Raw genomic sequence first — 23,245 nt, forward strand, 5'->3', positions numbered from 1 at the left:
CAGTCATATGTGCCCTGTGTAATACCTTAAACTGAATCAGGCTTAGCCTGGCGCACGAGGACGACGAGTTTACCCTGTTTAGGGCATCTGCCCACATCCCCTCCTCAATCTCCTCCCCTAGCTCTTCTTCCCATTTCCCTTTTAGTTCGTCCATCATAGTCTCCCCTTCGTCTCTCATTTCCCTATATATATCCGACACCTTACCGTCCCCCACCCATTTCTTTGAGATGACTCTGTCCTGCACCTCTTGTGTCGGGAGCTGCGGGAATTCCCTCACCTGCTGCCTCGCAAAAGCCCTCAATTGCATGTACCTGAATGCATTCCCTTGGGGCAACCCATATTTCTCGGTCAGCGCTCCCAGACTCGCAAACTTCCCATCCACAAATAGATCTTTCAATTGCGTTATACCTGCTCTTTGCCACATTCCATATCCCCCATCCATTCCCCCCGGGGCAAACCTATGGTTGTTTCTTATCGGGGACCCCCCCAGTGCTCCGGTCTTTCCCCTATGTCGTCTCCACTGTCCCCAAATCTTCAGTGTAGCTACCACCACCGGACTCGTGGTATAGTTCCTTGGTGAGAACGGCAATGGGGCTGTCACCATAGCCTGCAGGCTGGTCCCCCTACAGGACGCCCTCTCTAATCTCTTCCACGCCGCTCCTTCCTCCTCTCCCATCCACTTACTCACCATTGAAATATTAGCGGCCCAATAATACTCACTTAGGCTCGGTAGTGCCAGCTCCCCCTATCCCTACTACGCTGTAAGAATCCCTTCCTCACTCTCGGAGTCTTCCCGGCCCAAACAAAACCCATGATACTCTTTTCTATCCTTTTGAAAAAAGCCTTTGTGATCACCACCGGGAGACACTGAAACACAAAAAGGAATCTCGGGAGGACCACCATCTTAACTGCCTGCACCCTCCCTGCCATTGACTATGCTACCATATCCCATCTCTTGAAATCTTCCTCCATCTGTTCCACCAACCGCGTCAAATTTAGCCTGTGCAATGTGCCCCAATTCTTAGCTATCTGGATCCCCAGGTAACGAAAGTCTCTTGTTACCTTCCTCAACGGTAGGTCTTCTATTTCTCTACTCTGCTCCCCTGGATGCACCACAAACAGCTCACTCTTTCCCATGTTCAATTTATACCCTGAAAAATCCCCAAACTCCCCAAGTATCCGCATTATTTCTGGCATCCCCTCCGCTGGATCCGCCACATATAGTAGCAGATCATCCGCATATAAAGATACCCGGTGTTCTTCTCCTCCCCTAAGTATTCCCCTCCATCCCTTGGAACCTCTCAGCGCTATCGCCAGGGGCTCAATCGCCAGTGCAAACAGTAATGGGGACAGGGGACATCCCTGCCTTGTCCCTCTATGGAGCCGAAAATATGCCGATCCCCATCCATTCGTGACCACACTCGCCACTGGGGCCCTATACAACAGCTGCACCCATCTAACATACCCCTCTCCGAACCCAAATCTCCTCAACACCTCCCACAGATAATCCCACTCCACTCTATCAAATGCTTTCTCGGCATCCATCGCCACTACTATCTCCGTTTCACCCTCTAGTGGGGCCATCATCATTACCCCTAACAACCTCCGTATGTTCGTGTTCAGCTGTCTCCCCTTCACAAACCCAGTTTGGTCCTCATGAACCACCCCCGGGACACATTCCTCTATTCTCATTGCCATTACCTTGGCCAAGACCTTGGCATCTACATTGAGGAGGGAGATTGGTCTGTAGGACCCGCATTGTAGCGGATCCTTTTCCTTCTTTAAAAGAAGCGATATCGTTGCTTCTGACATAGTCGGGGGCAGTTGTCCCCTTTCCTTTGCCTCGTTGAAGGTCCTCGTCAGTAGCGGGGCGAGCAAGTCCAAATATTTTCTGTAAAATTCAACTGGGAATCCGTCCGGTCCCGGGGCCTTTCCCGTCTGCATGTTCCTAATTCCTTTCACCACTTCTTCTACCATGATCTGTGCTCGCAATCCCATCCTTTCCTGCTCTTCCACCTTGGGAATTTCCAGCCGATCCAAAAACTCCATCATTCTCTCCCTCCCATCTGGGGGTTGAGCTTCATACAATTTTTTATAAAATGTCTTAAACACTTCATTCACTCTCTCCGCTCCCCGCTCCGTCTCTCCATCTTCGTCTCTCACCCCCCCTATTTCCCTCGCTGCTCCCCTTTTCCTCAATTGGTGTGCCAGCAATCTGCTCGCCTTCTCTCCATATTCATACTGTACACCCTGCGCCTTCCTCCATTGTGCCTCTGCAGTGCCTGTGGTCAGCAAGTCAAATTCCACATGCAGCCTTTGCCTTTCCCTATACAGTCCCTCCTCCGGTGCTTCCGCATACTGTCTGTCCACCCTCAAAAGTTCTTGCAACAACCGCTCCCGTTCCTTACTCTCCTGCTTCCCTTTATGTGTCCTTATTGATATCAGCTCCCCCCTAACCACCGCCTTCAACGCCTCCCAGACCACTCCCACCTGAACCTCCCCATTGTCATTGAGTTCCAAGTACTTTTCAATGCATCCCCTCACCCTTAAGCACACCCCCTCATCCGCCATTAGTCCCATATCCATTCTCCAGGGTGGACGCCCTCCTGTTTCCTCCCCTATCTCCAAGTCTACCCAGTGTGGGGCATGATCCGAAATGGCTATAGCCGTATATTCCGTTCCCCTCACCCTCGGGATCAATGCCCTACCCAACACAAAAAAGTCTATGCGTGAATAGACTTTATGGACATAGGAGAAAAACGAGAACTCCTTACTCCTAGGTCTACTGAATCTCCACGGGTCCACCCCTCCCATCTGCTCCATAAAATCCTTAAGCACCTTGGCTGCTGCCGGCCTCCTACCAGTCCTGGACTTCGACCTATCCAGCCTTGGTTCCAACACCGTGTTAAAGTCTCCCCCCATTATCAGTTTTCCGGTCTCTAGGTCTGGGATGCGTCCTAGCATTCGCCTCATAAAATTGGCATCGTCCCAATTCGGGGCATACACGTTTACCAACACCACCATCTCTCCCTGTAATTTGCCACTCACCATCACGTATCTGCCCCCGTTATCCGCCACTATAGTCTTTGCCTCGAACATTACCCGCTTCCCCACTAATATAGCCACCCCCCTGTTTTTCGCATCCAGCCCCGAATGGAACACCTGCCCTACCCATCCTTTGCGCAACCTAGCCTGATCTATCAGTTTCAGGTGCGTTTCCTGTAACATGACCACATCTGCTTTAAGTTTCTTAAGGTGTGCGAGTACTCGTGCCCTCTTTATCGGCCCGTTAAGCCCCCCTCACGTTCCACGTGATCAGCCGAGTTGGGGGGCTTCCCACCCCCCCCCCTTGCCGGTTAGCCATCATCTTTTTCCAGCTTCTCGCCCAGTTCCCACGCGGCTGTATTTCTCCCAGGACGGTGCCCCCCCGCCCATCCTTTCCCGCACCCACTCCCCCCTTTCCCCAGCAGCAGCAACCCAGTAATTCCCCCTCCCCCCCCCCGCTAGACCCCCCGCTAGCGTAATTACTCCCCCCATGTTGCTCCCAGAAGTCAGCAAACTATGGCTGACCTCGGCTTCCCCCCGTGATCACGGCTCGCCCGTGCGGCGCCCCCTCCTTCCTGCTTCTCTATTCCCGCCATAAATTATCATAGCGCGGGAACCAAGCCCGCGCCTCTCCCTCGGCCCCCGCCTCCCATGGCCAACGCCCCCATCTTCCTCTCCCTCCCCACCTCCCCCCATCACCACCTGTGGGAGAAAGAAAAGTTACCATACCGCAGGATTAATCATACAATCCCTCTTCGCCCCCCCCCCCCCCCCCCACTCGTCCCACCACTTTGTCCAAACGTTCATTTTCGTAGTCCAATCATTCCAATTTTTCTTCTACAATAAAAGTCCACGCTTCATCCGCCGTCTCAAAGTAGTGGTGCCTCCCTTGATATGTGACCCACAGTCTTGCCGGTTGCAGCATTCCAAACTTTATCTTTTTTTTGTGAAGTACCCGCTTTGGCCCGATTAAAGCTCGCCCTCCTTCTCGCCACCTCCGCACTCCAATCTTGATAGACGCGGATCACCGCGTTCTCCCATTTACTACACCGAGTTTTCTTCGCCCATCTAAGGACCATTTCTCTATCCTTAAAACGGAGAAATCTCACCACTATGGCTCTGGGAGCTTCTCCTGCTCTCTGTCCTCGCACCATAACTCGGTATGCTCCCTCCACCTCCAACGGACCCGTCGGGGCCTCCACTCCCATTAACGAGTGCAGCATCGTGCTCACATATGCCCCGACGTCCGCCCCTCCACACCTTCAGGAAGGCCAAGAATCCTCAAGTTGTTCCTCCTTGCGTTATTTTCCAGTGCCTCCAACCTCTCCACAGATCGTTTCTGGTGTGCCTCCTGTATCTCCGACTTCACCACCAGGCCCTGTATGTCGTTTTCATTCTCTGCTGCTTTCGCCTTCACGACCCGAAGCTCCTGCTCCTGGGTCTTTTGTTCCTCTTTCAGCCCTTCAATCGCCTGTAATATCGGGGCCAACAACTCTTTCTTCATTTCCTTTTTTATCTCCTCCACGCAGCGTTTCAAAAACTCTTGTTGTTCAGGGCCCCATATGAAACTGCCACCTTCCGACGCCATCTTGGTTTCTGCTTGCCTTCCTTGCCGTTGTTCCAAAGGATCCGCTGCAATCCGGCCACTTTCCTCTCCTTTTTCCATCCGTGTCCAGGGGGAACACCCTTCTGGTTTACCGCACGGTGTTTTCAGCCGTTAAAATTGCCGTTGGGGCTCCTATCAAGAGCCCAAAAGTCCGTTTCACAGGGAGCTGCCGAAACGTGCGACTCAGCTGGTCATCGCCGCACCCGGAAGCTGCCAGAGGGCTTCTTGACACACACCATGGAGCTGACCCATGGCGTGGGCTCCGTGACCCTGGATAGGACCCCTTGGTCCTGGAGATCCTGCAACTGCAGCTTGAGGCGGTCTTTAAGTGGCGCAGGAACCCTGCGAGGTGCGTGAACGACCGGGATGGCGTCCGGTTTGAGGCGAATTCGGTAGGTGTATGGAAGTGTTCCCATGCCTTCGACTGTCTCCTGGTTGTGGGCGAGGAGCGATTGGAGCTGTGCGTTGAACTCTGCATCCGGGAAGTCAGACGTGCCGTCCGGAGAGAGAGAGAGAATTTGTTGCACAAGGTGGAGAGCCTTACATGCCTGTGCGCCCAGCAGGGAGTCCTTCGATGAGCCAACTATCTCGAACGAGAGTGTGGCCGTGTGTGTTTTGTGTGTCACCTGGAGCTGGCAGGATCCCATGGCCGGGATAACGTTCCCGTTGTAGTTGACCATCTTGCACCGGGATGGCTGGATTGGTGGTCTGACCTTCATGGCATAGAATGCTGACCATGCTATGAGGTTGACGGAGGCGCCAGTGTCCAGGCGGAAAGTGATCGGCGATCGGTTGACCTTCAGGGTGGCACTCCATTCATCGGCCAGATTGAAGGTGTTGACCCGGTTCACATCAATGACCGTAACCCGGAAGGCGACTTGGTCATCTGTGTCGTCGGTTTGGATGTCGTGATGTGGAGGCTGGATGGTCCGCACGTGTCTGCGAGGTTGTCGGAGATGTGGAAGATCCACAGGTTAAGCCGCTCGACAGTAGGCAGCGTAGTGGCCCATCTTGCCACAGCGTAGGCATTGTATGGTTTTTGCAGGACATTGCCCTTTTAAATGTGCAGCTCCACAGTTGCCGCACGTCATGACGTCATGGCGTTCGTTACGCCACTGCACATGCGCAGTTCGGTCTTGCGTCGGGCACGCCTGCACAGCACGTCCCTCAGTGTTGCCGTAGGTTTTGGGGCGCACAAACGCGGGAGGCCTCAAAAAGCGCGCAAAACGGCCGCCCTCGTCCGGGCCGCGGGCCGGGAGAAAATCGATTGCCTGGATGCGTGCGGCCTCGTGAGCGGCCTGGCTTGCCGATTCGATCGCTTGGGACCCCCTCCGTGCCGATTCGGTCGCCTGAAATTGGGCATAGCGGCTGGTCGCATTTTCATGCAGGACACAGGCTTCAACTGCAGATGCTAAGGTCAGGCCTTTAATTTTTAGAAGCTGCTGGTGTAGGCCACTGGAGGCAACGCCAAAAACGATCTGGTCCCGGATCATGGACTCTGAGGTGGTGCCGTAACCGCAGGACTGCGCGAGTATGCGGAGGTGCGTCAGGAAGGACTGAAAGAGCTCATCCTTACCTTGTAGGCGCTGCTGAAAGATATACCCCTCAAAGCTTTCATTGACCTCAACGTTGAAGTGCTGGTCGAGCTTGAGGAGGACCGTGTCATATTTAGATTTGTTCTCGCATTCCGCGAACACCAAGGAGTTGTATACATCGATGGCGTGCTGACCTGCAGTAGTGAGGAGCATGGCAATCTTTGTTTCGTCCGAGGCGCCCTGTTTATCGTTGACTCGCATGAACAGTTCGAATTGCTGCTTGAAGAGCTTTCAATTGGTGCCAGGTTCCCAGCGACTTGCAACGGCTGCGGTTTGTTGTGGGTGTCCATGGCTCAGGATGGCAGATTTGCCGGTAAGTATCGATTCACTCACTGGTACCATGTGGTGTTGGGTGCTCTGAGGTACAGCCGAAACAACACGGTTGCGATTGGTACAACGCAATTTTATTCCAACTAGTTATTTACACATCTGACTTGGTACTCAGCACGTGGTGACTGTGTGAGTGTCTTGTTAATGAGGTCCTGGCCTTGTCCTGTCTCCAGATGGACTGCCCAGGAGGTGTCGTGTTTCTTGTCTTATACTGTGTCTGCTCTTGTCTGTGTTGGCTGTCGTGTTATGTGTGCTAATTGGTCTGGTGGTCTGTCTATCATGCTGTGTGTGTTGTGATGTGTGTTTGAATATCATGACAGTTTTGAGCGAGAGGTGGGCAGGAAATGGGATAACAGGAAGGTTCGTGACAGGGTGAAAGGCAGGAGAGATTGAATGACACAAGAAGATGGGACAGGAATTGAAATGAAGAAACAAAAGTTGTGCCTAGAGCGGGTATGGTGGCAGAAAGTAGAAAAAAGAGAAAATCTGAAACATGCCAAGAAAGGACAACAAATTAGGAGCCAGATATGGTTGAAATTCTTGAACTCAACGTTGAACGAGGATGGCTTAATTTCTTAATTCTGTTTACAAGGCTTGTCAAAGAATTACAGAGTAGATTTTGGAGACAAGTAACACTTCAAGGTGCTGAAGGCTGGAGCTCCAAGTCCACTGCTAACAATTACCAATGATGGATGCCTCATAAATCGTCATTGGTTCTTTGCACTCATTGATGATTGCGTGGTAGTAAAAAGTGACAATAAAACTGGCTCGTCATCATCCCTGCTTGAGCAGTTTGGGGTCTCTCGAAGTCCACAGCTGCCCCTTTATAGCTTTACACGGTAGCCAACAATGGTCAGATTACACCAGATAGTTCAGCTCAAGTATTTCTGTGATCCTTCCTTGCAACTATTCAATGCATCATTTAGCAATTGCCCTTGTGAGTGTGCCAGCAAATAGAATCGAGTAAAGAAAGTATGCTGTCACAATGAGATATTAATACATGTCAGTGATACCATGAAATTGTCAAAAGATACCACGCTTAATATGTGATCCGCTTTTCTCCAGCACGCACATTCCTATCCCGCTGTGATCAGGACTGCACTAAAATGTGCTTCTTGCTCCTCCTTAGCTCCAAGCTCTTCCACTTACTCATACTTTCACCACGTTAGACTCAAGGCTCACCGCCACTGTCTCATTCTCGTTCCCAGGACCAAACCCTTCTTTGGCACTTTTAGAGATTTTTAAAACCCCAGCTTGCTGCCATATCATCGCTACTGCTCACCAAATAGGTTCAACCCTGAGCCAGTCGGGTGATATGGAACATGGCCCTTCATTCGGTGGGCGAGTTTACACCAAGCCAAATTAACTGTGGAAAGCTAAAGAATGATCACTTTCCAGACACTTTCTTTGAAGGATTTATTTAAGTGCATTAATCCTTGATCTACAGCCAAACCAGGGGCTGGTTTAGCACAGGGCTAAATCGCTGGCTTTGAAAGCAGACCAAGGCAGGCCAGCAGCACGGTTCAATTCCCATACCGGCCTCCCCGAACAAGCGCCGGAATGTGGTGACTAGGGGCTTTTCACAGTAACTTCATTTGAAGCCTACTTGTGACAATAAGCGATTTTCATTTCATTTCATTTCAATTTCCCCTGAGGCTTGGCGAAGGCCTGTGTCTGTTCCTCTAGTTTGATGGGAGGCCTACAGCAGGCCTCAAATGACCTGGAATATCTTGGCCAGGCCTCAGACTACATAGGATGCTGGCCTTCAGACTGCATGGGGAGGCTAGGCCTGGCCTGGGATGATTGTTGAGGAGCAGAACCTCACTTTCCACCCCACCAGCCTTCACATTGAAAAGATCGACCTCCGCCAGTTCTGCCCACTCCAGCATGATGCCACCACAAAACACATCTTCTCCTCACCTACTCCCCCTGTCAGCGTCCAACCATGACTCCTTATCCCCTTCCCACAGCTCCTTCCCTTACAATTGCAGAAGGCGCATCACCTGCCCCTTTACGTTCTCCCCCCTCACTCTTCAAGGCCCCAAACACTTCTTTCAGGTGAATCAACATTTCACTTGCATCTCCTCCAATTTGGTTTATTGTATCCACCGCTCCCAACGCGGTGTCCTCTATATTGTGGAGATGAAACAGACGCTAGGTGGCGGCTTTGCGGAACACCTTTGCTCCGTCCGCAAGCATAACCCCAAACTTCTTGCTGCTTGCCATTTCAACTCAGCACCTTGCTCCCATGCCCACATGTCAGTCCCTGGCCTGCTGCAAGGCTTCAGTGAAGCCTAACGTAAACTGCAGGAACAACACCTCATCTTCCGATTAGACATGTTATCACCCTCAGAACCTGCGTGTTCTTTAGTTTTGCTTTCACTGACCACTGACCTTTGTCCTCCCATTAACACATTCTGACATCGTACCTTTATGCCCCCACTCACAAATTCCATAGCCCTTCACGCTGCCGTTAGATCTTCCTCGCTCTCGTGACCTACCCATCTTTGTTGCAATGTCTTCTAGCTCCCACCAATCACTGGCCTCTATTCTACTGGGGCCTTGAAGAGTGGGAGGTGGTGGCCTTGTGGTATTGTCACTTAACTGGTAATCCAAAATACGGGGGACCCAGGTTCAAATCCCACCACTGCAGATGGTGAAATTTGAATGCAATAATAATCTGGAATGAAAAGTCACGATGACCATTAAACCAGTGTCGATTGTTGTAAAAAGCATCTGGTTCACTAATGCCCTTTAGGGAAGGAAATCTGCCGTCCTTACCTGGTCTGGCCTACATGTGACTCCAGACCCACAGCAATGTTTGTTAATAATCTTTATTGTCACAAGTAGGCTTACTGCAATGAAGTTACTGTGAAAAGCCCCTAATCGCGACACTCCGGCGCCTGTTCGGGTGCACAGAGGGAGAATTCAGAATGTCCAAATTACCTCACAAGCACGTCTTTTGGGACATGTGGGAGGAAACCGGAACACCCGGAGGAAACCCACGCAGACACAGGGAGAACGTACAGACTCCGCACAGACAGTGACCCAAGCCGGGAATCGAACCTGGGACCCTGGCGCTGTGAAGCAACAGTGCTAACCACTGTGCTACCGTGCTGCCCGTTGACTCTTAACTGCCCCTCAAGGGAAATTAGGGAAGGGCAATAAACGCTAGCCCAGCCTGCGATGCCCACGTCCCATGAACAAATTTTTAAAAACTTCAGCTGCCCCATCTCCTTCCATACAGTATATAGTATAATGCATTTCTCCCTCTCTTTAGCTCTGAAGACCTCATATGGACCTGAAATGTTAACACTGTTTCTCTCTCCACAGATGCTGCCAGACCTGCTGAGTTTTTCCAGCGTTTTATTTTTCTGATTGTTGAGAGTGCTGGCATTTAAATTCAAACAAGTAGGTTGGCTCAGATTGGTCAAAGCATTGCCCTGGGGCATGAACCAAGGAATGGTGGACGCCTATTTTGTTTAGTTTCAAAAGGCTTTTGTTGAAAACTGTCAATTATCAGTTGACTGTTGCATTGCCCACGGCAATTCCTCAACCAATCAGAGTTCACTTTCCAACCAATCAGCACGGCCTTCCCATGCAACATAAATTGTTGTTCCCTTCGCAATTTGGTATTCTTGCCAATTGTCGTAATGAGTGCAAGTCAGGAAGCTTCAACAGCATCTGTCTTTTTCAGCAATGCTTAAAAAAAGGAATACAATTTCTCTCGTTGGTGCGAGTGCCAAGGATTAGAATTCAGTAACATGCACAGTGTGAGAGACTGGCAGGGAAGGTGTACAAATCCCTTCTCGTTGGACTGTAGGAAACTGGAAAGGTCCAACAAATACTGCAACCTTTCAACCTGACGTTATTGAACAGGTAATGTATTTACTGTCAGAAATTTTAAAAAGACAAATGGAGGGGTCCCGCGTGGGTGGGGTGGAGAGGGAGAGAGAAAGAAAGATCGAGAGAGGGTGGGAGAGATAAAATATACATTTACATCACACATTTTCCAAGTCCCACACGACTTTGTAGCGATGAAGTATTTTTGAATTGGAGGTTGCGTTGTTATATATGACAGACAATCAACATGCAGAAAAGTTGCCCTCCCCCCATCGCACCAAATATAAAATGAGATGAATGAATGGAGAATCCACTTTTGAGGTGCTGTTGGCGGGAAGGAAAATGTTGGTCTGAAAGAGTAAGCTCTTCAAATAGCTGTTTTATATCCACCTGAACAGGCAGGTGGGGCCTTGGGCCTGGTGGCTCATCGATCAGCTAGAATTTCTAATGTTCGATATGGACACACAGCAGGAAACCGTGATTGCACCTCCCCAGCAGAGAGGGCAGCAGAGAGGGCAATAGAACAAAATGCTCAGATTTTTGCAATCTGCTACATCTCCCAGTGCAGCAATCCCTCAGTAGAGGGCTGACGCGTTGACCTGGTTTGTATGTATTCACAATGAGATCTGAAGAAAATTCATCCTATTTAAACTCATTAAAGGATGACATATTCTCCTGTTCTTAAATCTATCAATGTCAGAGTTCAAAGAGGATGTGTTTATCCATGTTGTCCAACCCCACAAGGGTTTTTTTTAAAAATCAAGTCCCAGCTCCGAATCACTTAAAGGCACTGATTCATGCGGGAGATGAACTCTATGGCACTGGTTTTGTGTTCTCTATTTTGTTTTACGTGGATGGCTCGGATGCATAATGTTGAATAAAGAGCACAAAGCTTTGTTAAGAAATAAAACTATAAATTTATTACACTACTGACTAAGATTCGATCACATTCCTAAAGTGGAAGCTTTCTCTATTAACCTATGATGTCTCTAACGAGCAGACTTTCTCAAGTACAACTGCTCTCACTATCTCATCCCAGAATCCCCCAAGTCACATGATATATATATCTGACTTCTGCAGAGCCCTCTAGTGGTAAGAAGCATTATCATTAACTTGTTAACTCATTACATCCCAGTCAATATACATATTTTTTTTTAGAATTTATAGTGCAGTGGGAGGCCTTTTGGCCCATCGAGTCTGCACCGGCCCTTGGAAAGATAATCCTACTGAAGCCCACACCTCCACCCTATCCCTGTAACCCAACCTAACCTTTTTGGACACTAAGGGCAATTTATCATGGCCAATTCACCTAACCTGCACATCTTTGGACTGTGGGAAAAAACCGGAGCACCCGGGGGAAACCCATCGAGACACGGGGAGAACGTGCCGACTCCACACAGACAGTGACCCAAGCCGGAATCGAACCTGGGACCCTGGAGCTGTGAAGCAATTGTGCTATCCACAATGCTACCGTGCTGCCCTTTAGAGGGTGGGGCCTGGGTCCCACAAATTCTGTGGCCTGGGTCTCTGGATTACCAGACTAGTGACACAACCGCTACACTAGCATTTCCTCTGGTCGCAATGGTGAGGTTGACGAAGGCTTGAGTTTGTAGAGTATGGAGGTGCCCTTCCTGAGTTGTATGGGAATATGGACCTTCTTTCCAATGAAGGCTCTTACAGAGGTAACACGTTATTGTGCCTGCAGAGGCAAAGGAGTGAAAGCAGCTGCTGAGGTTCTACCCTCCAGATGTGCAGGTGTGAACATGGCAGAAAGGCTTAGAAATCTGGCCTTGCAATACCCATGTTTTTGACACTAAGCAGCTTTCTGATGCGTCGATATAGGCAGGGACAGCGCTCTCATTAAGAGCTGAAAATGCGCCACCCACCACACTGGTAAAGACCTACGAGTGTCATAGAAACACAGAAAATAGAAGCAGAAGGAGGCCATTCGGCCCTTCGAGCCTGCTCCGCCATTCATTATGGTCATGGCTGATCATCAAGTTCAATACACCAGATCCCGCCTCCCCCCCCCACCCCATATCCCTTGATCCCTTTAGCCCTAAGAGCTGTATCTAATTCCTTCTTGAAATGACAACATTTTGGCCTCAACTACTTTCTGGAGTAACGAATTCCACAGATTCACCATTCTCTAGGTGAAGAAATTTCTCCTCATCTTAGTCCTAAAAGATTTCCCCCTTATTCTCAAACTATGACCACTAGTTCTGGACTCCCCCACCATCGGGAACATTCTTTCCGAATCTACCCTGTCTAATTCTGTTAAAATTCTGTAAGTTTCTATGAGTGCCCTCTCACCTCTTTAGTCTCCTGCCTGGTAAACCTTTGCTGCACTCCCTCCATAGCAGGGACATCCTTCCTCAGATAAGGCCATCAAAACGGCACACAATACTCCAGGTGTGGTCTCACCAATGCCCTATGCAATCGCAATGTTCCCGCCTGACATAGGAGTTAGGCCTTTTGCACATATATATCGGGGGCCTGTTTTGGACCTGGCACTGTCAGATCGGTGTGCTCTGAGTAAATCGGGCCTAACCTGTGAAACAGGTGGCACTGGCCACAACCCAGCAAGGTAAATGTTTCCAATATATTTATGCCTGAATGTGGAGTCCCTGCCCGTACATTAAAAGACCATGAGCCTCTCTCTTACAAACCCTATCCGGTGCCACCAGTGTCGAAACCATGGCTTTCACATGACAGCACATTGGCGGATTTATCAGGGATGGCGACCCATGGACAAATCTTGTGGCACGGTAGCACAGTGGTTAGCACTGTTGCTTCACAGCTCCAGGGTCCCAGGTTCGATTCCCGGCTTGGGCGACTGTCTGTGCGGAGTCTGCACATTCTCCCCGTGTCTGCGTGGGTTTCCTCCGGGTGCTCCGGTTTCCTCCCACAGTCCAAAAGATATGCAGGTTAGGTGGATTGGCCATGCTAAATTGACCATAGTGCCCCCAAAAAGTTAGGTGGGGTTACTGGGTTAGAGGGATGGGGTGGAGGTGTGGGCATAAATGGGGTGCTCTTTCCAAGGGCCGGTGCAGACCCGATGGGCTGAATGGCCTCCTTCTGCACCGTGAAGTCTATGATTCTACGATACAATATCACGGATGGAGGAAATCTGATGGAAGGTCACAGATCTCAAACATTAAACCTTGTGTCTCGCACCACAGTTGCTGCCGGGCCGGCTGAGTGTTTCCATTGTTATTTCAAGCTTACTTTGCCCGTTCTTGCCAAGTTGATTAAGACTGTTGTTAATGACACAGCGACAGCAGACGTATGGGCAGAGTCGAGACAGAGAACTGCTCCGCACGTCTATGAAACCACCGGCAGGCACACAGCACAAGATTTGCTGCACCAAACAGAATCTAGTGTTACAGCGTGCCGAGCCCGGGGGAAGCTGAGATGCATGCAGCGGTTCTGGTGACCCTCAGAGCAGAGCAGCAAGGACAGCGATTGGCTTATCTTTCACACTCAGCACATCCGAGGCCCGGCGCATTCTAAATTAGGAGCAATCAGGCTCCTGACAGTTTAACACCCTTGTCAGTCGATGGTAGCACAAACAGCCACTTTAAATGTATTGACTGCACTCTAGCTGCACGCGCAGCTGTTTGAGGCAAAGTAACGCAGAGGCTGAAGGCAGAGATAGTAATCCAGGAACATCCCACTTCCTACACTCAATCTCAGTGTTTTACAGGATGGCAACACTCAATACAAAAAAACACCCTCCTGACCTTGGCCTTTGACTGACCTGTAACAAAATGTGTGTGAGGGACGCATTTTCTTTCCTGGTATTTTTTTCATTATCATTGACCCTTTCTGGGAGGCAAGACTTGCTTTCCGTCCCTGGTGACAAGAAAATCAACACGATGATCACATATTATACAGGAGCGTGAAAGTGCATGTGTGACCATGGTGTTGTGAACTTAAATATTATTGATCCAACGAGACACTTATAGTTTCGCTACAGCCGTCTTGTTTTACAGGAAACGGCGAGTGTAGTGAGTCCCTGAGACTTGGGGGATGAGGGGATTCAGCGCAAAAACATCATAGGAGCCGGAGTAGGCCATTCAGCCCCTCCAACCTGCTATGCCACTCTATAAGACGTGGCCTTAACTCCCCTTTCCTGTCTGTCCCCCCACAGCACCCCGACTTCCTCTGCCAATCAAAACACCTGCCGAATCAGCCTTGAACATAATCAATGACCAAGCCTCCACTGGTCTCTGGGAAGAGGGTTCAAAGGGCAAACGGCCACCTGAGAGGAAACATTCTCCTCATCTCTCTTCAGTGAGAGACCCCTTATTTTGGAATTGCAGGTCGAATGACAGTATGAGAGCCTCCTGCTTATGTGGGCGAAAGGCAGGTGAGTGGTTCTATTCAGACCATGGAGATTATTGGCGCGACTGTCCATGACAGCACGGCAGCACAGTGGTTAGCACTGTGGCTTCACAGCGCCAGGCTCCCAGGTACGATTCCCCGCTGGGTCACTGTCTGTGCGGAGTCTGCACGTTCGGGTACACAGAGGGAGAATTCAGCATGTCCAATTCACTTAACAAGCACATCTTTCGGGACTTGTGGAAGCTGGAACACTGGAGCTCTGAAGCAACTGTGCTAACGTGCTGCCCACGATGCTGACAGACCGGCTAGGTTTTTTCGGCAGCCTCAGTTCTTGCTTCATAATTGAGTGACCTGTAGTGGCGCCTCCATAGACTACTGGGTTAAGTTGTTCCACACCTAGTACAAATGGATGGAGTATGTGCTGCGCAAAATTGCAATCGGAGTCCAAGTTTCATCATTGGGCCCCCAGTTTGTGTTTACAAATGACCTTTCACCTGGAACAGGTGAGTGCTCCCCAAGCCCATTTCGGGCTCCAACCCGAAAGATGGAGGCTGGCGCCAGTGTCCATGGGTAAGTAAATGACCCAAGGCTGATCTCGGTCTGCTACACCCCCGCCTTCACCTGCCGAAGAGAGTTTAACTCTTCCCTATGTGGTGAGCCACGTATGGCTACGTAAGGCTGTCGTATATATGTTCTGCTGTTCTATTAGTATCGTTATCTCCACTGTTGTATATACTTATTGTTATTGCTGTTCTGTTATTGGTTGTTGCTGTTGTACTGTTGGAATGTTATTAATGGTGCTGCTGTTGGTTCCGCCTGTGGCTCCGCCCAGCGGGGGAGGTATAAAGCCTGTTGACCTGGGTCAGCCCTGCAGTGCAGGAGGAGCTACAGGTCGGCACATATTTAGCTTATTAAAGCATCGGTTCACTGCTTCTCAGCGTCTCGTCTGAATTGATGTCTATCAATTTAATAAGCTAAAATTTTGATAATGGATGCTGCCCTCAAACCTGAACGTCTCGAACTGGACCCGCAGGCCGCTGAAGCGCCGGCTATCTTTGAGCATTGGCTCAGCTGCTTCGAGGCCTACCTCGAATCCTCGACTGCTGCGGTTTCCCCGGCACTGAAGCAACGTCTCCGCAACGCCCGGGTGAGCCACCGGATCTTCCAGTTAATCCGAGATGCGGGCTCGTATACGGAGGCTGTAGGTGTACTCAAGGAACAGTTTGTTAGGCCGATCAACGAGGTCCTCGCCCAAAAGCTCCTCACCACGCGGTGTCAGCGCCAGGGTGAGTCGCTCGCGGAGTATCTTCGTGAGTTGAGGATACTCGCCCGCAGTTGTAACCGCCGGGCAGTCTCTGCATCGGAGCATTCGGAGCTAATGATTCGGGACACTTATGTGGCTGGAGTCCAGTCCAGCTATGTCCGGCAGCGCCTGCTCGAGAAAGGGGCTCTCGACCTCGAGGCAACAGTGAAGTTGGCGACCTCATTAGAAGTGACTTTCCAGAGCCTCGAGGCCTTCCCGTCCGACCACGCAGCATCCTCGGGGACGTCAGAGGCGAAGCCATCACCCGATCCATGCGTATCTCACTCCTGCGCCGCACGGCTGCCGGCCAGCTCCGGAGGGCTTTGCGGTTATTTCTGTGGGCAGGGCCAGCATCCCCGGCAGCGATGCCCAGCACGTAGCGCTGTGTGTAATGAGTGCGGCAAGAAAGGTCATTTTGCGAAGGTATGTCTGAGCCGCTCTAAAGCCCCCAAATCAAAAGCCGGTCGGCCTGAGGCTCACAGACCCCGTAACGTGGCATCGTGCCTGCCGGGACCGCCCTCTTCCGATGCGTCATCCGCCGCGTGCGACCTGTGCAGGACGCCACCTTGGTCGTCGTCGCCGACACGGCCCGCCACGTGCGACCAGTGGGAGCCGCTATCTTGGCCGACATCTTTGACGCCGCCATTTTGTGATCACGCTGCTGCCACAGATAGTCCTTCGCATTACCTCAGCTCGGTCCAGCTCGACCAGTCCCGGCCTTACCATCTGCGAAATTTGATGATGGCTGTCAAACTCAACAGGCAAGAGGCGTCCTGTCTCTTCGACTCCGGGAGCACAGATAGTTTTGTCCACCCTGATATGTTAAGGCGCTGCGCCCTCCAGGTCCTCCTCGTCTCGCCGACTATATCCCTAGCGTCCGGTTCGCACTCCGTATAGACCCGGGGGTATTGCGTCGCAAACCTATCAATACAAGACGTAGAGTACACTAACTTTAAGCTCCATGTCCTCCTTCATCTCTACGCTCCCCTCCTGCTCGGGTTAGATTTCCAGTGCAACCTCAGAAGCCTAACACTAAAATTCAGGGGACCCCTGCTCCCTCTCACGATCTGTAGCCTCGCAACCCTGAAGGTCGCCCCTCCCTCACTTTTCGCGAACCTCACCCCAGACTGTAAGCCTGTCGCCACCCGGAGCAGACGGTACAGTGCTCAGGACAGGGCCTTCATCAGGTCAGAGGCTCAGCGGCTCCTGGAGGAAGGGATCATCGAGGCCAGCAACAGCCCCTGGAGAGCGCAGGTGGTGGCCGTCCAGACCGGGGAAAAGAACTGGATGGTAGTCAACTACAGTCAGACGATCAACCAGTACATGCAGCTCGATGCGTACCCTCTCCCACGCATATCTGATATGGTCAATATCGAGTCTTCTCTACGGTAGACTTGAAGTCACATACCACCAGCTCCCTATCCGGCCAGAAGACTGCCAGTACACTGCCTTCGAGTCAGATGGCAGCCTCTTCCATTTCCTCAGGGTCCCCTTCGACGTCACCAATGGGGTTTCGGTCTTCCAACGAATAATGGACCGAATGGTGGACCAGTGATGCACAATCAATGACCACTAAAGCGAGGTTGTAGTCCAACTGAAGGCTTTAATAAGCTAGATGTTTCCCCCCAGCAGCTCAGGTACAGAAAGAAGGCTGCTGGGGCGACATGGGCTCTTATACACCGCCTTGCAGGGCGGAGCTACCATACAGCTTGACCAATAGGAAACATACAATATCTACCAATGGTGTTCCAGCATTACCAGGTACCGTAATACCTCTACACAGACTACCACATTCACCCCCTGTTAAAAAAGAGTCCGGCGGGGTGGTATCTTGATATTACAAAATGGTAACGTGGTAGAAATTACAGTTACGGAGGTACCGTAATACCTCCGTACAGCGTTTTGACTTTATTGTCGTAACTATTTACAGATTCACAATTAACTATATACACTTTAAAATGAAGCAATCAGTCGATCGGGGGCCCTGGTCATCCTCTGTGATTGTCGAAGCTCTGGTGGTGACGTCGGTGGAGGCTCGGGCGCCTGTGACTCCGGGAGCGTGGCCTCGATCTCTGTGGCAGCTTCGACACTCCTAGACGGTGCTGGTGGGGAAAACGGTTGACCTGGGAAGGGAGCGTCTGTGGGGTGTGTCGGTGGGAGGGAGGGTGGTACTGGTGGCTGGGGTGTGCGTGGGGATCCGGCGGGCGCCAGGTCTGGTAGGGAGACCGTATCTTGCCGGCCGTTGGGGTACGCCACGTAGGCGTACTGGTGGTTAGCGTGGAGAAGATGGACCCTCTCGACCAACGGGTCCGACTTGTGCGCCCACACGTGTTTTTGGAGCAGGATGGGTCCGGGAGCTGCCAGCCAGGTCAGGAGCGAGGTCCCAGAGGAGGACTTCCTGGGGAAGACAAGGAGACGTTTGTGGGGTGTTTGGTTGGTCGTGGTACAAAGCAGTGACCGGATGGAGTGGAGGGCATCCGGGAGGACCTCCTGCCAGTGGGAGACTGGGAGATTCCTGGACCCGTAGGGCCAGTAGGACGGTCTTCCAGACCGTTCCGTTCTCCCTCTCTACCTGTCCGTTATCCCGGGGGTTGTAACTGGTCGTCCTGCTCGAGGCGATGCCCTTGCTGAGCAGGAATTGACGCAGTTCGTCGCTCATAAAGGAGGACCCCCTATCACTATGTATGTAAGCGGGGAACCCGAACAGCGTAAAGATACTCTGGAGGGCCTTGATGACGGTGGTTGCGGTCATGTCGGGGCAGGGGATGGCGAATGGGAACCGGGAGTACTCGTCAATCACGTTCAGGAAGTACGTGTTGCGGTCGGTGGCGGGGAGGGGGCCTTTGAAGTCCATGCTGAGGCGTTCAACGGGATGGGAAGCCTTTATCAGGTGCGCTTTCTCTGGCCTGTAGAAGTGCAGTTTGCACTCCGCGCAGATTTGGCAATTCCTGGTGTCTGTCCTGACCTCAATGGAGTAGGGCAGGTTGCGGGTCTTGATAAAGTGGAAGAAGCGAGTGACCCCCGGGTGGCAGAAGTCCTCGTGGAGGGATCGGAGGCGGTCCACTTGTGCGGTGGCACATATGCCGCAGGACAGGGCATCAGGAGACTCGTTTAGCTTCCTGGGACGATACAAGATCTCATAGTTATAGGTGGAGAGTTCGATCCTCCACCGCAAGATCTTGTCGTTTTTTATCTTGCCCCGCTGTGCATTATCGAACATGAAAGCAACCGACCGTTGTTCAGTGAGGAGAGTGAATCTCCTGCCGGCCAGGTAATGCCTCCAATGTCGCACAGCTTCTACTATGGCCTGGGCCTCCTTTTCGACCGAGGAATGGCGGATTTCGGAAGCATGGAGGGTACGGGAGAAGAAGGCCACGGGTCTGCCGGTTGGTTGAGGGTGGCCGCCAGAGCTACGTCAGACGCATTGCTCTCAACCTGGAAGGGGAGGGACTCGTCGATGGCGGGCATCGTGGCCTTTGCAATGTCTGCTTTGATGCGGCTGAAGGCCTGGCAGTCCTCCCTGACCCGTTCCACTTCATCCGGTCGCTTCTGTGTACTGCCACAAACGAGACCCCTCACAGCCGTCTATTTGTCTTTCCCAGGACGTCGATCTCCGGGGTCTCGCTCCCGGCCTGGTTAACAAAACCTGGGCCGGTCCTCCTACGGAAACACGTGAGGAGCCATAAGGCCGATCCCCTGGTCGAGCGGGTTCAGCTTCTCCACGCGAACCCTCAGTACACGTATGTGGCACACCGCGATGGACGACAGGACACAGTCTCCCTCCGGGACCTGGCTCCCGCAGGTACCCCTGCACCCATTATCACCGCGCCCCTCCCAGCCACCTCCCCACCCACTTCCCCACCTACACCTTCACCAACATCTCCAACAGGGTCCTTTAGCCCTGCCTCTGCGTCATCACCCTATCCGGGACTCTGTTGTGCGGACGATGTGCTCCCGGAGCCGAAGATTTTGACGCCAGTGTCCACGCCGCAGTCGGAGCTGAGGCGTTCGCAGCGAACAATTCATCCTCCTGTGAGATGGAACTTATGAGTCCCTTTCACCCCTGCCGGACTTTTTTTTAAATGGGGGGTGAATGTGGTGAGCCACGTATGGCTACGTAAGGCTGTCGTATATATGTTCTACTGTTCTATTAGTATTGTTATCTCCACTGTTGTATATACTTATTGTTATTGCTGTTCTGTTATTGGTTGTTGCTGTTGTACTGTTGGAATGTTATTATTGGTGCTGCTGTTGGCTCCGCCTGTGGCTCCGCCCAGCGGTGGAGGTATATAGCCTGTTGACCTGGGACAGCCCTGCAGTGCAGGAGGAGCTACAGGTCGGCACATATTTAGCTTATTAAAGCATCGGTTCACTGCTTCTCAGTGTCTCGCCTGAATTGATGTCTATCACCCTATCTCTCTTGTTCTAGGGCTAGAATTGAGATCAATTGAACTGAGGGACTTTCTGGTCTATTTAATGCAGTTGAATATTGGGGGTACATTTAAAAACTGAATTACTAGCACCTGCATATCTTGACAGGGTCCCCGTTTGGTTATTATGAGTAAAGCCCCACATGGAGTAATAGTCTAGCAATACCCGATGCCAAGGATGACTTTAAAGGAATGATACTTTGTTGGGATACTCATGGATTTCGAGCACAAATGGGTCAATATTCATCCCAGAACCAGGGGTAGCACATGGCGCAGTGGTTAGCGCTGGGACTACGGCACTGAGGACCCGGGTTCGAATCCCGGCCCTGGGTCACTGTCCGTGTGGAATTTGCACATTCTCTCCGTGTCTACGTGGGTTTCACCCCCACAACCCAAAGATGTGCGGGTTAGGTGGATTACCCACGCTACATTGTCCCTTAATTGGAAAAAATATATATATATTTGGGTACAAATATTCATCCCACAACTAATATCACCTAAAAAAATATCTGCTCTGTAGAAGGACTGGGTTTCAAAATCTGGCGTCAAGGGACTAACAGCTATGAAGGTTTATTAAGAATACTGAACAACTCTTACATGCTGTGTGTTTGTGAAAGGTGCCATAGAAATCCAAGTTTTCTTTAGGATGCACAGTAGCACAGTGGTTAGCACTGTTGCTTCACAGCACCAGGGACCTGCGTTCGATTCCCAGCTTGGGTCACTTTCTGGGCGGAGTCTGCACGTTCTACCCGAGTCTGCGTGGGTTTCCTCCGGATGCTCTGGTTTCCTCCCACAGTCCAAAGATGTGCAGGTTAGGTGGATTGGCCATGCTAAATTGCCCTTAGTGTCCCAAAAAAAAGGTTAGGTGGGGTTACTGGGTTACGGGGTAGGGTGGAGGCATGGGCTTAAGTGGGGTGCTCTTTCCAAGAGCTGGTGCAGACTAGATGGGCCAAATGGCCTCCTTCTGCACTGTAAATTCTATGATCTATCAGGAGAGACACGGAGTTAACATTTTGAGCCATGGACCTTTCGTCAGACCTGAAAGGAGAGAGCCAGCCTCCCCGAACAGGCGCCGGAATGTGGAGACTAGGGGCTTTTCACAGTAACTTCATTTGAAGCCTACTTGTGACAATAAGTGATTTTCATTTTTGTTTTTTCAATATTAGAGCCAAAGAAACTGCAACAAAATGTAACAACTTTAAGTATAAATGTCGGACAGCCTGGTGTGAGGGGAGGGGGTGTTTTGCATTGAGCAAATATACAAATGGAACATTAAAAAATAGAAGAAAGGGGGGATTTAAGATGTAGGAGAAAAAGTCAAAATCTAAAGTTTCAGAACTCAACGTTGAGTCCTAAGGGCTGTAACGTGCTCAACCGAAAGATGAGAGGCTGTTCCTCCAGCTTGCACTGGGCTTCACTGGGGCATTGCAGCAGGCCGAGGGCGGACATGTGGGCCTGGGAGCAAGGTGCTGAGTTAAAATGGCAACAACATGGCTGGGGTCATGTTTGCGGACTGAGCGAAGATGTTCCACAAAACTGCCGCCTAGTCTGCATTTAGGCTCTCCAATGTGGAGGAGACCACATTGGGAGCAGGGAATACAAGAGACCAAATTGGAGGAGGTGCAAGTGAAACGCTGCATAACCTGAAAGGGGTGTTTGAGGCCTTAAAGAGGGAAGAGGTAAGAGGCTAAGGGGCAGGTGTTGCACATTCCTCCGTTGCAAGGGAAGGTGCCGTGGGAAGGGAGTGGGGAGTTGGTAGTGATGGAAGAGTGGACCAGGGTGTCAGGGAGGGAGGGGTCCTCTGCAGATTTGACTGTGAGTCAGGCCACATTACACCCTCCTACACCCTAGCTCTGATGAGGAGGCGACTTTCAGTGTCCACTCGCGCAAGCGATAAGATCTGGAGCCTCATAGTGATTCAGGCCTCGAGCAATGAGGGTTCATTCGCCATCCTGTCACCTCTATTATCCCCCTGAAGTTAAAATCAGCCCTAAGTTAATCTTCACAAAGGCATTTACGATCTCAATGCATAAAGCAGGCAGACCAATCATGTGGCTGTTAATCGAAATGCTTCCACTTTGACATCGCCAGTAAATGTTATCAGTCATGAGGAATTCTGTATAATTGGAACGAGCAACTCTTCTCCTTTTCGCTCATTCTCCGTGCCGCTTTTCGGAAGTCTGCAAAACCTTCGCATTTCAAAGATAGAACGCAGGCACGGTCCGCTATGGACTCAGTTTTAACCCTGTTCAAAACGATGGGTTGTGAGTGGGTTAAAACCTCATCGGAGAAGCCGCTGAAAAGGAAAAACAGTTTTGAAAATGAGCTCGGTTTATTTGCGAGTCTGCGTTCAGCTCCGCCCAGCTCTGTGAGGGTGCCACAAAGGTCGCAAGTGAAATGAGTTTTTTGCGGTTTCAATTCTGTTCTGCGTGTCGCTGGGTTTAAAAACATGCTCAAGTCTGCCCTGGACTTCAGCAATCAGCAGTTAATATCACAATTTCATTCCAAGGCACAGCGGCGGTGTGTGTGTAGAATGAAAAGATCAAACTGATTTGGGCATTTTTTGGTGAGGAGAGGGATTTTAGGAAGAGAATGTAGGACAACCGAGCCCTCACACTTAATCCGGTGAGATCTTTGGACTGTGGGAGGAAACCGGAGCACCCTGGGTCTCTGGTGCTGTGAAGCAACAGTGCTAACCACTGTACTGCCGTGCTGCACTAATTGCTATTATAATTACAGAATCATA

The 23,245-nt window shown here is 51.0% G+C and overlaps 1 long non-coding RNA gene across 1 annotated transcript in view; it reads left to right on the forward strand.

Annotated features, from left to right (window-relative positions):
- Nucleotides 1-10,270: 10,270 nt before the first annotated feature.
- Nucleotides 10,271-23,245, forward strand: part of LOC140387149 (uncharacterized) — a 115,878-nt gene continuing 102,903 nt past the window's right edge. Inside the window, exon 1 of the long non-coding RNA XR_011933739.1 lies at nucleotides 10,271-10,455. This is a non-coding gene — a long non-coding RNA (uncharacterized lncRNA). The remainder of the gene's footprint in view (nucleotides 10,456-23,245) is intronic.

Source organism: Scyliorhinus torazame, chromosome 12 (assembly GCF_047496885.1).
Source record: "Scyliorhinus torazame isolate Kashiwa2021f chromosome 12, sScyTor2.1, whole genome shotgun sequence".
In the NCBI taxonomy this organism is placed as follows: Eukaryota; Metazoa; Chordata; class Chondrichthyes; order Carcharhiniformes; family Scyliorhinidae; genus Scyliorhinus; species Scyliorhinus torazame.